The sequence below is a fragment of the Ambystoma mexicanum genome, chromosome 9 (genome assembly GCF_040938575.1).
Source record: "Ambystoma mexicanum isolate Mex_15411 chromosome 9, UKY_AmexF1_1, whole genome shotgun sequence".
NCBI classification, from domain to species: domain Eukaryota; kingdom Metazoa; phylum Chordata; class Amphibia; order Caudata; family Ambystomatidae; genus Ambystoma; species Ambystoma mexicanum.
Window position 1 is genome coordinate 385,576,291 of NC_090931.1, and position 15,208 is coordinate 385,591,498.

The window sequence follows — 15,208 nt, forward strand, 5'->3', positions numbered from 1 at the left end:
GTCACCTACAGCTGGCAGGAAAGAGGAAGGACAAGGGTCATCCCTAGCTACTATGGAAACAAAAGAGGGACGCAAAACTCACAATTAACGAGTAGCAAAACAAAAGAGAGACTAAACCAAAGGATTAGGAGGAGACGGTTGTGTGTAGTTCCCAACAGAGAAACGGACCATAGCAACGGCCCGCCTACTCTTCTTTACGTGACTTCCGACGTTATGCTTGTGAGTTTCGTGAGCAATTTTAGTTAGGGAGAAGCTGAAAGACTTCGGCTGCCAGTGCAAGTACGACCGAAATCTGCGTGCTTTTGGATTGCAGTTGCAGCGGTTAAGGGGGGGCATTTTAACATCATCTCCGGAGGATAGCTCAACGGCAACGTGCTTCCTTGGAAACAAGACAACATGGAGCAGCAGCACCATGCCAGATGCCAGGATGCCAGGCGGCAAGAGCAGCAGGAATCGCGGAAAGACTTCGGCAGTCAGTGCAAGTGCAACCGGAATCTGCGTACCTTTGTCTTGCTGCGGTTACAGTGGGCGTTTTATTCGGAATACTGGGAACGTTTCTGCAAGACACCAGATGCAGTGTCGACTTGTCCTTCATCGTCATTCTAATGAGTGGGGACCGGGAAGGCTCTGGCTGCCAGGCTGCAAGAGCAGCAGCAATCTGTGTGTTCTTGCTGGCTGAGAATACAATTTGCTTTCTTGGGGATATCGTGAAAGTTCCTGCAAGACACCAGATTGAGACGGGGGAGCGGGAAATTATTTTTACTTTAAAAATCATGTTAATCTATTCAACGTGAAATGAAAGATGGCCTATGAAAAGGAACAGTGGGTGGGGGTGATTAACTGATCAAAGGGGGCTAATAGGGTAATTTCATGTTTGATGAGTGTTGGGATGAGTAGAATGGGTGGTTTTAGGAGGGCCGGCTGGGGCTATGTGTGTGGTTTGGGAGAGGCACATGGGCTACTTGGTGTGGGTCTGCAAGGGGGATGGGGCATCTTCCTATGTGGAAGTGGCATTATTATGGTATTGGTCTAGAGGGAGGGATGGGGCATCTTGGTGTCTGAATGGTTGGATAGGGGCACGCTGGTGTGTGTCTGGCAGGATGGGGGACATTGGTGTGGCTCTGGAGGGGATGGGGTACATTGGTAGGGTCTGAATGGTTGGATAGGGGCACGCTGGTGTGGCTCTGGAGGTGATGGGGCACATTGGTGTGGGTCTGGAGGGAGGGATAGGGACATCGTGGTGTGGGTCTTGGGGAGGGATGGGGGCACATTGGTGTGTGTTTGGGGGAGGTGTGGGGACACATGGGTGTGGGTCTGGAGGAAGGGATGGGGCACATTGGTGTGGGTCTTGGGGAGGGATGGGGGCACATTGGTGTGTGTTTGGGGGAGGTGTGGGGACACATGGGTGTGGGTCTGGAGAGATGGATGGGTCACATGAGGGTGGGATGAGGGCATTTTGGTGGGGTTCTTGGATGGGGCACATTGAGTTGGTCGGAAACAGGTATGGGGCATCGTTTGGTCTGGAGGGTGGCATGGGTCATCTACGTGTGGGTTGGGAGGGTCGGATGGGGCCTGCTGGTGTGGGTGGGATGGGGCATTTGTGTGATTTTGGAGGGTGGGGCGGGTGCATATTGGTGTTGGTTTGATGGGAGGGATGGGGCACATTGGTGTCGGTTTGATGGGAGAGACTGCGCACATTTCAGTTGCTTTGATGGGAGAGACGGGGCACATTGTGGGTCTGGAGGGAGGTTATGGGGGCACATTGGTTTGGGAGGGATGGGCACATTGGTCTGAGGAGGGATGGGGCACATTGGTGTGTGTTTAGGGAGTGATGGGGGCATATTGGTGTGGATCTGGAGGGAAGTATGTAGGCACGGTGTGGGTCAGGAGGGAGGGATGGGTCATCTAGGTGCGTCTGGAAGGCAGGATGGGGGCATCTTGGTGTGGGTCTGGAGGGAGGGGATGAGGGCACATTGGTGTGGGTTTGATGAGAGCGACGGGCCCATTGGTCTGGGCGAGGGATGGGGGCACATTGGTTTGGATCTGGAGGGTTTGGGGGCACATTGGTCTGGGTTTGAAGCGAGGGATGGGGGCACATTGTGGCCCTGGCGGGAGGGAGGGTTCATCCAGGTGTGGGTCTGGAGTGCATGATGGGGGCATCTTGCTGTGTGGTGGGATGGTGGCATCTTGGTGGGGGTCTGCAATGGATGGGGACACATTGGTGTCGGTCTGAACAGGTATGGGGCATCTTTTGGCCTCAAGGGTGGGATGGGACATTCTGGTGTGGGTGGGATGGGGACATCTTGGTGTGGCGCTCGAGGGAGTGGATTGAGGGGTGTTGGTTTGATGATAGGGATGGGGCATACTGTTGTGGGTTTGATGGGAGGGACGGAGCACATTGCTGTGGGTCTGGGGGGAGGTAGGGGTGCCCATTGGTGTGGGTATGGAGGGAGGTATGGGGACACAGAGTGGATCTGGGGGGAGGTATGGGTGCACAGTGTGGTCTGGAGGGAGGTATGGGTGCACCGTGTGGCCTGGAGGGAGGGATGGGGGCACAGAGTTGATCTGGAGGAAGGTATGGGGGCACAGTGTGGTCGGGAGGGATGGGTCATCTAGGTGTGGGTCTGAAGGGCAGGATGAGGTGGTCATGCTGTGTGGATGCAGGGATGGTGGCATCTGGGTAGGGTCTGCAATGGATGGGGGCACATTGGTGTTGGTCTAGCACATGGGGCATCTGTTGGTATGGAGGGTGGGATGGGGCTTCCTGGTGTGGGTGGGATTGGAGACATCTGTGTGAATCTGGAGGGTGGAGAATGGGGTATTCTAGTGTGGGTCTGGGGGTAGAGGTGGGGGCACATTGGTGTGGGTCTGGAAGGAGGTATGAGGCACGGTGTGGGTTTGGAGGGACGGATGGATCGTCTACGTGTGGGTCTGGAGGGCAGGATGGGGGCATCTTGCTGTGTGGAGGGACTGATGGTGGCATCTTGGGTGGGAGGGGTCTGCAGTGGATGAGGGAACATTGGTGTCAGTCTGGAACAGGTACGGGGCATCTGTTCTGGAGGGTGGCATGGATCATCTAGGTGTTGGTTGGCAGGTTGGGATCGGGCATCTTGGTGTGGGTCGGATGGGGACATTTGTGCATCTGGAGAGTGGGATGGGGCATCTTTGTGTGGGTCTGGACGGAGGGATTGGGGCATCTTGGTTTGGGTCTGGGAGGTATGGTGCACATTGGTCTGGAGGGAGGGATGGGGCAAATGTGTCTAGGTCTGAAGGGAGAGATAGGGCATCTTGGTGTGTGGAGGTGGATATCTTGGTTTGAGTGGGGAGGGCAGGATGGGGACATCTTCCTTTGTGGCGGGAGGATGGGGCATCATGGTATGGGTCTCGAGGGGGGATTGGTGGCATTGTCTGGTCTGGAATGGAGGGTTGGTGGTATCTTGGTGGGCTCTGGAATGAAGGGATGGGGCCTCTTGGTGTGGGTCTAGAGGCATGGTGGCATCTTGGTATTGTTCTGAGAGGGAGGGATGGGGCACATAGGTGTGGGTCTGGAGGGAGGGATGGGAACATTGTTGTGGGTGTGAAGGGAGGCATGGGACACATTATTTATTAACATTTGTTGACTGCACAGCAGTACGTGGGCATCGTGGCGCTTGTTACAGTTGGTGCTTATAGCTTAGTTACATACAATAATACCGCCAGCAGCCCAGGGGCATTAGGCGCATGTTACAGTGGGAGATCATAGCTTAGTTACAAACAGAAAAGTACAGACAAGTTTACTGTGTATAGATAGTATGTGAGTTCACAGAGTAATCAGATAGGTGTATGGGTGTGAGCAGTTAATTGAAGAGAGCAGTTTTGAGGTTTTTGCGGACCGCGTAGAGAGATGTTTTGGCTCCGAGGGCAGTAGGGAGAGCATTCCATAACTTGGGGGCGAGATAGGGAAGCCTATTCCTCCTGCCTTGGCCCTATTGATGCGTGGTACCGTTAGTTGGTTAGTGTAGCATAGTCTAGTCAGCCTTGTTGATTGTGATCTAGATAGTGTGTCAGATAGGTATGAGGATGCTGATAGGTTGATGCATTTGTGTGTGGTTGTGAGAATTTTGAAAGTGATGCAGTCTTTGACTGGGAGCCAGTGAGCGGTCTTCTTTCTTGTGTAATGTGATCTCTTTTAGGTATACTAAGGGCTGCTCTGAGTGAATTATTTTGGGTAGTGTTAGGCAGAAACCTGTGCAGTTCCCTTAGGGACCACTGCAAAAAGTTTAAGACTACAGGAGCAGTAAACCCAATTGGTAGCAGTGCGCACCACCCAGATTTACCTGGTAGCTGTGGCTGAGCAGTCAGACCCCTCTCAAGAAGAGTTAGGCAGTATGTAGAGTATACACAATAGGGCTAAAAATACAGTAGCACAATCAAACACTGACCAGAGCTTTGGTATAAAAGTATATAATTATTTATTTAAAAACACACTTGTAAAAATACACTGGCACTAATATGTCAAGCAAGTTCATACACAGTCACTATAAGTATATACACCTCCCTAGTTAATTATTCGACAAGTCTAGGTTAAGACACCACTTATTTAGCAAAACAGAGGTGAGCGTTTAACCGTAGATGGCACTCCAATAATTTGTTTAAAAAGGGAGAGAAAAGGCAGAATAGGAAAATAATCCAGTACCAACACTTTTAAGAAACCACAGCAAGTCAAGAAAGGCAGGGTCTACTGTATAGCAAAAAGTTCATAGGCCAGGCCCACTCTTGGAGAGAGCAAAGGGCAATGTGCCCAAGATCACACAGTGAAAATGCACTCAAAGTCTTTGCAGAAAAGTCAAAAGAGGTTGGATCAGTTCAGAAAGGTAAAATTAGAAGGTCTGAGGTCACCCCAGGATAGAGAGTCAAGGATTTATGGGACACCTTGGACAATCTGTTGTAAGGGAGACCAGGCGGGACACAGTACCTGAAATGGTGAGAAAGCTCCAGCGGGGGCAGTTGTTCCTGGCAGCGGGTGCAAGTCGGGCTTCGTCCAGGGGAAGAGAAAATCTCGACGTGGAGGAAAGCTGGAGGTCGTTGCACTGCCAGGGAAGAAACCAGCCGCGGAGTTTCCCGGTTAAAAGGTATGACCCTTTTATTCGCGGTAGTGGTGAAGCGTGGCTATCTGGCGGCCGGGGTGCTTGGCACGGGCGATTCGACCACGAGACGATCCAGGAAGGCGAAAAAGGTGAACTGGTTGGTCCCACCAGCTCAAAGGGAAGAAGACTTTCCTGGAAGAAGATCTCCTCTGTCATCGGGGAAGTGATGAGCTTGTACAGCAGTGCTCCACCGGTGGTGTCGTCGTTGTAGATGGCTCAGCTTCTCCCCTCCTCGGATTCTTTAGGTCCTGTGGCGACTTCTGAAGTTCCAGTCCCCAAAGCCCTGCTTTTATGCAGCAAAACCCCCATTCATCAGCCTAGCTGTCACTCAAACATGCTAAGTGGTGAGCAGTGCGGCTCACCACTGGGCCAATCACACAAGAGTGCAACTTGAGTTGCCAAGGCAACTCAGTCCAGGGTGCCTAATCCCCCTCCCACACATCCTGTTGACCCCAGACAGAGTGGCACCATTTGGAGGGCTTCTGTGGAGAAGCCCACCAAAAAGTGGAACAAAGGGCTCGACTTGGGTTAGAGTTTCAGAGGCGAACACAAACGCCATTTTAAAACAGAGTCCTGGCAAAAAGACCCAACCGGGGAATAAATATTAAATAAATAAGATAAAATGGATAAGCCCGGAGTCGCGAAAAGGACGGAGGCAAAGTCTGTTGGGAGTCTGTTTGGAGCTGTGGGGCCGCTTGTGGCTTGAGGTAGCCGGAGGTAAGGATGAGTCCCGCTTCACCAAAGGAGATGGTGAACCCACTACATATGCCAAGATGCAAACCAGGAGCTGACCTAGAACTGGGCGCGCACTCGGAAATGGAAACACTCAAACGTTTGGAAGGTAAGAAATTAAAGGAGAAGAAGGGTCCGGGAGGGGCCGAAGACGGGGTCCCCGAAAAGGAAGAGGTAGGGATCCTGATTCCCTCTGAATTAATACCCTGCGAGAACATGGAGGAAGGTAGGGTCTCTTTGCTGCCTCTACACCCTTCATCCCCCATCCTCCATGATGCCGTTTCCACACATCTGCCAGCTGACATGTCTCTGCTACAGGTGACAGTACAATGTCCAAGTGGGAGGAGCGGAGACATGCTGGAGGGGAAATCGAAAAGGGTGATGAGACACTCGAAGGCCCTGACGAGGGACCCGATGCAGTCCAAAATAAAATGGACTACTTCGAAGAGAAGGGGAGACCTCGTGGCCCGCGAGGAAAGTAGAATCCATACTGGGGCAGTTGGGAAAAGAAGGGGGGAGAGTGGGAAATCGGGGGCCCTTACTCAGGAGCGCCCTGAAGGGCAACTCCGGAATAGGACTAAAGGAACTGCGGGATAAGGATGGAGCCAGCCACAGGGGAGTTTCTTCTTGTGACGCCCACATATGGGTGAAACATGTGGAACACCTAGTCAATGAAGGGGTAAACCCACGCATGGCGAGAGATGCTGAAAAGGCAAGAGCTATCCTAAATACTGACTTAGCAACTGAGGCACAACCAATCATTTCAACAGAGGAAATAACAACGGAAGAAAGAGCAGAGATGATTGAGAAGCCTCACATGGCACAGGATGTTGAGACTCTTTGCAAAGGCCTGAATGAAATAAGGCAAAAAACACAGCTTGAGGAGGGAGGGGGCACTGTGGCTGAAGTATACACAGAAGCCCCATTTAAATTGCAAATACCAGATGAGGAAACCTTGGAAAAATGTAACATATTGGTCTCGCCTGCAAAAGATGATAACGCTTTGGAGCAAACCCAGATAACAAATCAAAATGTAGAAATCATAGTGGAACTGCACTCAACTCCTAGGCAAACCCCAATCGGCAAGATACGAATCCCAAGTAAAACATCGGCAATCACGGATGACTCATTAGAAGAAATAACATCGATATATGACGCTTTTAACATAGATGACATAGCTGCAACTCCAAACGCGGCCTTATATGATCACCTGCATCAACTTCTGAACAGCAAGATGGATGAATTGATGGATACAAACTTAATAACTGACAAAATGCCTGGAGAGAAAAATTTAAGTGGAGGAGCCGAAATGATGTATGAAATACAGACAGGATCAGATAAGGAGGACAATTCCAAGAAATGTGAGTCGGCAGATCAAGTAAAAACGAAGTCCACATCAGTGGAAAGCGGAAAAGGTGGTAGAGTGAAGCAGGGAAAGAAATCTCAAAAACAACAGCATTGCAAAATACTCATTAATCCACCTAAATTTAAAGGCCAAAAAAAAAGAAGTCTGCCTATAAAACGACTTTGTTAAATTTGACAAAGGCAGATTGTATAAAAAGCTACTTTGGCCTTAAGGAAAAGCATACAGAGGAAGAAATATCTGATGCAGATTTACTAAATAGTGTATTACAGACGGACGACTGTGATACCATGTCAGTTAAGGAGAGAGAGGATATCAGTGGGCAAGAAGCGAAGGAAGTTAATAACGCCCCGGTTAGATGGCATTTCAAGAAACCGGCCGTTATACACAGACTACCCAGTGGAAAATCGGTCTTATCTACCACGCCTTTACAGCAAACACAGGAGACCGAGACCCTTAGGCCCGAAACATCAGCCACTAACACCCAGACCACCCTGCTTTTAACAGAAGCAATGGCAACAAAAAAAGTGTCAGTTACAACGCAGACAACCGTTTTAATACGTGAAGCAAATCCTTTGAAAAAAGTGACAGCCGGGATACAAACTGAATTAAACCTTAGTAAAAATGATGAAAAGGATAGACCGGCAAAAAAAACTAAACAGAAACATAAGATCTCCACAAATAAAAACGCCTGCACAAAACAATGACTACAAGCAGAAGAGGTAGTGAAGAAACTTCAACTTCAAGTATCGACTCAACACAAAAAATAGACTTAATGTCTATAATGTCGACTTTAACCATAGCTTTAGCACCCTTCGCAAAGCTATATGAGGCTTTAAATGATACAGCAAGGGATCAGACTTCTTTGATCGCCCTCATGAACACGAAATTAACATATCTAGAAGGATATGTAGTAGCAAAAGACAGGTTATTGAAAATACAAGAAGACGGGCTGATAGAGAAAGAGAACGGAGGGATCTTACCCACGAACTCAGATCTGGAGAAGAAGATTGTGATAGAGGGTAGGAAAAGACTGTCCTCAAAAGAACCAAATGGAAACATTAAAACTGTAGGAAAGGAGACCCAAGAGGGGTTGGAAATAAAGAACAAGCAGACAAAACAACAGAAAGAAAAAGTGGTTATAACCCAGAGGGGGAAAGCGAAAGAGACAGGAACCAAAACAAATTTCACATTTGGAATATTTACCAACCAAAAATCAATTGTGAGCAATCAACGGTCGTCAATAAGTACAGCGAACTCTAATGGCCAGTCTAAACAAATAAGAAAAAAAATGTGCACGGAAACCAATGTCAATAAGACAATAAATAAAATGATCACTAACTGTAGCCAACCAGCCGATGAGACAATAGACTCAGGAAGTGATACAAGTGAATGGAGTATATATACAGTGGACGTGTCAGATCCTCACTCCTCTTGACAGGCGCAGAGGCAGCACAAACTCCTCCCTCCCCATTGGGTCTTGGCACCTGGGAAATGAACACCGCAGGCCACCGCAACACTCTGGGGAAAGAGGGTTAGGGTTCGTTGATGGATGGGTAGAGGGAGTTCGGGATCACCGGAAAGAGGTTTAGGGAATCACAATGGGTGGGAAAGGGGGTTTTAGGGAAACATGCACCTCGGCTCCAATGCTCCTCTTGCTGATGGTTGTTGGAATTGACCTTGCTCACACACACTTTCTCACTACCATCACTCTCACAGAAATTCTCCTTGGAGGCCTTTGTATTGGAGCCTCTAACCAACTTACACCTAGATCAGTGTTCTCTAGTGCTGGCTTGGTTTCACACTGCCTTCTCAAACATAAATATGCAGATTACATGTTCCCCACCTCACCCTGTGCAACAGTAACAACAAACATATACATGCACACGAGGTGCTAAAGCACTTAGCTCAGTGTTCTGTGGGATCCTAGGTCCTTCGGCCTTTTCGTGTTGATGGGCGTGATATGTCTCACCAATCCGATCGAACAATGAGCTGAAAATAGCAAAACAAAGTCAGTGCACGTGCGTGCGAAATTGCCGTTCCAAAGGAACGTTCCCTAAAGGGTTAAAGATTCGTTAAAGGTGCGGTTGCTTCACCGCCAAGCTAACTCCAACTCGGGGTTAGTATCATGCTCTGCATGCAAACATGTGTAACTCGTCTTTTCGTGCTTCCGAAAATGTCAACAGAACAATTTCCTCAGCGCGTAATGCGTTTCCCTCCCACGGGATAAATCAGCTGTTTATGAAAGAGTCGTGTACTTAGCTTTTCGTGTACGCGGGGCCGGGGGTTGAGCTGGCGGGCGGTGCCCCGCGTAGGCGTGCCTGCAGGAGCTCGAGGCGAACACGTCCTCTCTCGCCGATGGCCAGGATTGCGAGCGTTGCTTTCAGGGCGCGGCTCGCGCATGCGCAGTAGCGCGCGTGTGTTCCTTTTCCTTCCAGCAGGCCCGTGATGCGCACGGCCTGCTGGGTAATGTAGTCTCTTGGCGGTTCTCCTTCCTTGGGCCTTTACTCTGCAAAAGGGAAGGAGAACATGCCTGTGCAAGGTGGCTGGACTTCCCAGGGCCCTCCCAACACCCCCAACAAGCCCCAAAACACTGCCAATCGTCCCAGCCCTGACAGGACGAATACGAAACAGAAAATAATGCATCTCAAGATTTAAAAGAAAAGCAGTCATATTGGACCTCTCTAATATGGAAATGGAACCTAAGAAGAAGGTTCGTATCATAGGAGAGGAAAAAAAATCTGGAGAGGCTGAAAAGGTTGTAAGCAATCAAAAAGAAAATCATGATGATAGGTTGTTTACAATAGGGAAAGGAAATTTAACCCTAGAGGAAGGCAAGCGGACACAGAAATGCACAGCAGGCCGGAAAGAAGTTCAAAGAAAGAAACACGAGCAGAAGAAGGAAATATAGGTTACTCCACCTAGAAATAAATCCAGGAACATCATGGATAGAAATTCTTCTCCGTCAAGCCGGAAACGAAGGTTGAGTAACGAGCAAAGGCAAAATACACCAAAAAAAGACCAAACTGAAAAATCATATCCGTTAAGAATACAAAGCTCCTGCATATTTCGTTTGGAACGGAAAAAAAGGTCTAAGGACAATTTGATTCTAAACAGAAATACAATCATCAATCTATTCAAGCAGATTCCAAGATTACGATGCATCCAAAATCAAGATTTATGGATTGTAGAACCTTGTGAAACTGGGAGAAAAGACTGTTCATATTTACATATTAAGTCAGAAGTTATTAAAACGATGCTTCAGAATGAAACCGCAAACTTTGATATCCTGGGATATGATCTAAGAAAATCATGGACTAAGGCGTCAAGACAAGAGGACGAAATAAATAAAATTTCACATAAAAACTCAGGAAAAACCCAGTGTGGAAACCTAAAGGCAAGGGAAAGGATTGGTGGAGTCGACCAAAATCAAAAACACCCAGCAAATGAGAAAAAAGAAAAGGAAAACCAACATGGACCAAGGGGAAGCAAAGATTCGGCCCGTGAGAGTAACCATGGGTCGGAACAGCAAAGAATATACCAAGATCGTTCTAAGGACAAGACGGGTACAAGGCTAAAAGAAAAGCGAGGAGATGGATCTTCTTCTCCTAGGGACAACTATAGCAGGGATCTGGATGATAAACTATCACATAAAGAATGAAAGGAGGCTAAATCAGAAAAGGGAAAAACGATGCTTGTAATCGCACAGCGGAAATTGTGAGGAGATCTCCGCCAAACTGGTCATGGAAATCGTCAGACATACATATAAAGAAACACAACTAGCAACCAGAAAATTTGATCGGGATCCTCCAGGTTGACCAACTGGTAAAAGCATGTTCCTTAGTGACACAGGGACATTTTTTTATAGATATGGCCTCTTGGAACACACGAGGGTTCAGTCACCTAACTGCAAAGAGTGACGTGAATCTGAGGCAATGGGATATACTATGTCTACAGGAGACATGGTTAACACAGAAACCAGAAATGGATGGATATTCAACATTTGCCATACCCGCAAAACAGGGCCCAAAGGGTCGTCCCACAGCCGGTTTATTTACAGCAATAAGATCAGGTAGTGGTTTGGAGGTGATGGAACAAAAAGACTCTTGCGATCAATTTCAAGTCCTAATAATATCCCGGAAATATATAGACAGTAGTAGTAGAGAAAAGGAAGAGCGCATACTACTAATTAACACATACTGGAACCCAGAGACAAGTAGGGACGAGCCATATCTGGAAAACCTCATAAGCATTCTAGATGAAGATGCTGAAAACCAAGCGTGCAACCATACAATAATCACAGGGGATTTCAATGCTATATGCAAGAATATTGGAAACCAACGACCACATTTACCAAAATCTGCGCCAATCTTGAAAAGAGGTGAGTACCTCGAAAAAATCTTGAGATCAAGAGACCTGCATAACCTGCATTGGTTATGATCAGATAAAAATCTGGAGATCCCTTCTTGGCAAAGAGTGGAACAATCAGGGACATTAGACCATACATTTGTGTCCAAGGAGCTGCTGGGAATGATGGTCAGTTTTGCGATGGTAAGGACTTTAAACAGTGATCATAATTTACAGCATACAAGATGGGCGAACCTACAGAAACCCCAACAGCTCTTTAACCAAGATATAGATGTGAACATCAAGGGATCCAGGTTAAAACTGACGGAGAATGCAATTAAGCAGATTTCTGAAAAATATTCCATGATAATGGATGGGGAAGTTAATACAAAAAAAAGTCAGAGAAGATGATGGATTATACACTCCTGTTAAAAAAATACACAAAGACGACAAATAAAATCAAAGAGACCCCAATGAACTATCTTCATGCCTATAACCAGGAATTAGTAACAAGAAGAAGAAACCTACGAAAACTAAAACGGATGGCGATCAGATCCGGTACACAATTGGCGCATGAAAGTTGGAAGAACGCCAATAGGAAATATAAATCCTGGATAATACAAAAAAGGCATTCCCTTTACCAGGCAGACTCGGAACTAATGTTAAAAACGTTATGTGGGAAAAAAATCAAGAGACTTTTGGACCCTTATAAAGGGCACTATGATGTCCTGTACCACCGCATTACAAAATAGCGTGGGAGAAAGGAGGTGGATCTCCCACTTTTCCAACCTATATGCACCACTGCCCGTCATGGAGAGCGCCTGCTTGCGAAAAAGGAAAAAGGGGATTGAGTCCCCATGGGAGATCACAACAAAGGAAGAAGATATCCTAGCAAAAATAAAAAAACTTAACAACTCAAGGGCCCCAGGGCCTGATGGGATCACAAATAGTGACCTAAAACAACATCAAGAAATATGGTCCCCCTTGATTAGTAACATCTTTAAAACTTGCAACCAGGAGCAAAATATACCAGCTTCATGGAGAAAAGCGATAGTGGTCCCAATCTTTAAACGCGGAAATCGAGAAGATCCATGCCACTATCGCCCAATATCCTTGTTGGATGTTATTGGGAAAATATACGGCGGGCTTGCCTTGGAAACATTTCAAGCCTGGCTCAAAGCTGAAAACGGGGGTGATCCATTCCAGACAGGATTTGTAAAAAACGCAGGAACATCGATCAATATATTGATGCTAACAACAATCAAAGCCAAGGCTATGCAGACCGGTCAACCCGTTTATATGGCATTTGTTGACCTGGTACAGGCGTTTGACCAGGTCAACAGGGACATACTATGGGAAAAGCTGGACGCTATGAAGTGCCCTCCAGCTATTATGGGCCCGATTCAAACATTGTACCAGGATACATCTATTAAAGTAAGGCTCGGGCAAGATGGACTACTGTCGAGGGAAATTCCAACCTTCAGAGGGGTGAAGCAAGGCTGCCCCCTGGCCCCTGCATTATATAACACATATATCGCTGACTATGCTGAGTATGAGAAGGAAATAAGATGCTTCCCTCCAGCTATTGGTGGTGAAAAAATATCGCGCTTGTTATATGCAGACGATATTATCCTGTTGGATAACCCGCCAATAGGTCTGCAAAGACAGTTGACGAACCTGATCACATATCTGAAGCAGAATAACCTAAAGCTGAATCCAGAAAAAAACAAAATAATGGCTTGGGAAGGCAAGAAAAAGAAGAAACAAAGCAATCGGAACTGGTTCGCGGAGGGGCTAAAATTGGAAAAAGTAAAAGACTTCAAGTATCTGGGAGTCACGATGTCAATCAATGAGTCCGAAATAACAATGCAAAATCTGCTATGGACAAAGATAAAACCTTTAACAATACAAGCAAGGATGATTGACAAAAAATACGGGAAATTTTCACTACTGGCAGTAATCAACTTTTATAAAGCAAAGGTGGTCCCTGCAATCCTTTATGGAGCAGATGCAATGTTCCTAATACCTGAAGTACTGTGGATTAAATTAGAGAGCTATTTCTGGAAGAAAGTGCTTAATTTGGCACAATCAACACCGATGCCACTGTTAAGGAGAGAGCTATGTCTCGTGTCACTAAAAGCGATCCAGGAGAGAAACATACTAATGTTATACCGAAAACTCCAATTGGAGAATAAACCAAAACCTTTGGAGCTGGTGAAGAACGAGATGACAATGGACAAGATCCATGCACTAAAAGACTGGAAGCTGAGAAATATGATGTTATTGAAAGATCTAGATGTCTCGGAAGAGACACTTGAAATAAACCCAGTCAAAATATCAAAAAAACTCTTTGAAGCAGATTGGATCAGGACAGAGGACATAGCGTGATCATATAAGTTGATGAAAGACTTCCCAACGGTCCCGAAAAAACTATACGACACAAGAGGTTATCTGAAAAAGTTCCCGGATAAAAGGTTGGCCAGAACATATTTGAGATTTCGATTAAACCAACTACAAACTAACGAAATTCAATTCATAAGGAAATTGTCATCAGATAACAAATGTAGATACTGCAAATCAGAGGAGACAGTAGAAACTAGTCGACATCTTTTACTCGAATGTGAAGGTATCAGTACATCGAGAGCAGTCTATCTAGGGAAAATAATGCAATCGTTTTCCACACTGACAGAGAATAACTGGTGGCAGGCCTTTAACGAAGGAGAAAATACTAAAAATGTGATTGCAGTGGCATCCTTCTTTGAAAATATTAAGCTAACAACTAAGTAAAGGTAATAGGAGGAACTTCTTTGTGGCTTAATGTGTGAAAAATCCCATCGAAGGAGAAGACTTCATATGTGAAAATGTCTGAGTATGTGTTATAAAAACCGTAATCAAAACAAAAAAATCATTGTGAAGCGATCTAAGGGATTAAATAAATAAATAATGGAAGGAAGTCTGACAACAGAAACTGGTTAAAGACCTTGAGAACAACTAGATTTACGTAAGGAACCCAATAGGTCAGGCAGTGGTATTAACGGAAAGGGTCAAAATGGAGGACATGGAAGGGACTTTCTTTTCGTGTTTTCTTTAGGAACACTTAATGTTGAAGGGGACCTTAATGGAACTTTATGGATACATTGGACTTTGTTTTATTTTACCTTTGAAAAAATTGTTTGTACAATTGAATCAAATAAAAAAAAATAACCAAAACCAAAAAGTGGTGCGTTTAAAATGAATGGGAAAATCCCATAGGAAATATTCCAGTGGAATATTTTGCGTGGTATCCACTGCCACCAGCCAGAAACTCGACAAGGGGGGACTGGACAGTGCCCCCTTGGAAAACAGACCCAGGGGCAATCGAATTAACCCTAGCAGTACTTCCACAATATGATGGTTTGTACTGGTTCTGTTCACAATTTGAGACTAGTAAAGCCAATGGTGACTTTACATGCCCTGGGAGACAGTAGTCAGTCCCAGGGTATGGAGTCTATGTTTGGGGGTCACTATGACACCCCTGTGTTACTGCACTGAGGGTGCTGTGTAACACGCATACCAAAAACACATGAAGCCCTATAGAGTAAAAGACCCCATAGCCCATAAAACACATTATATAGTCAAAGGACATTCTCAAATCATGTCT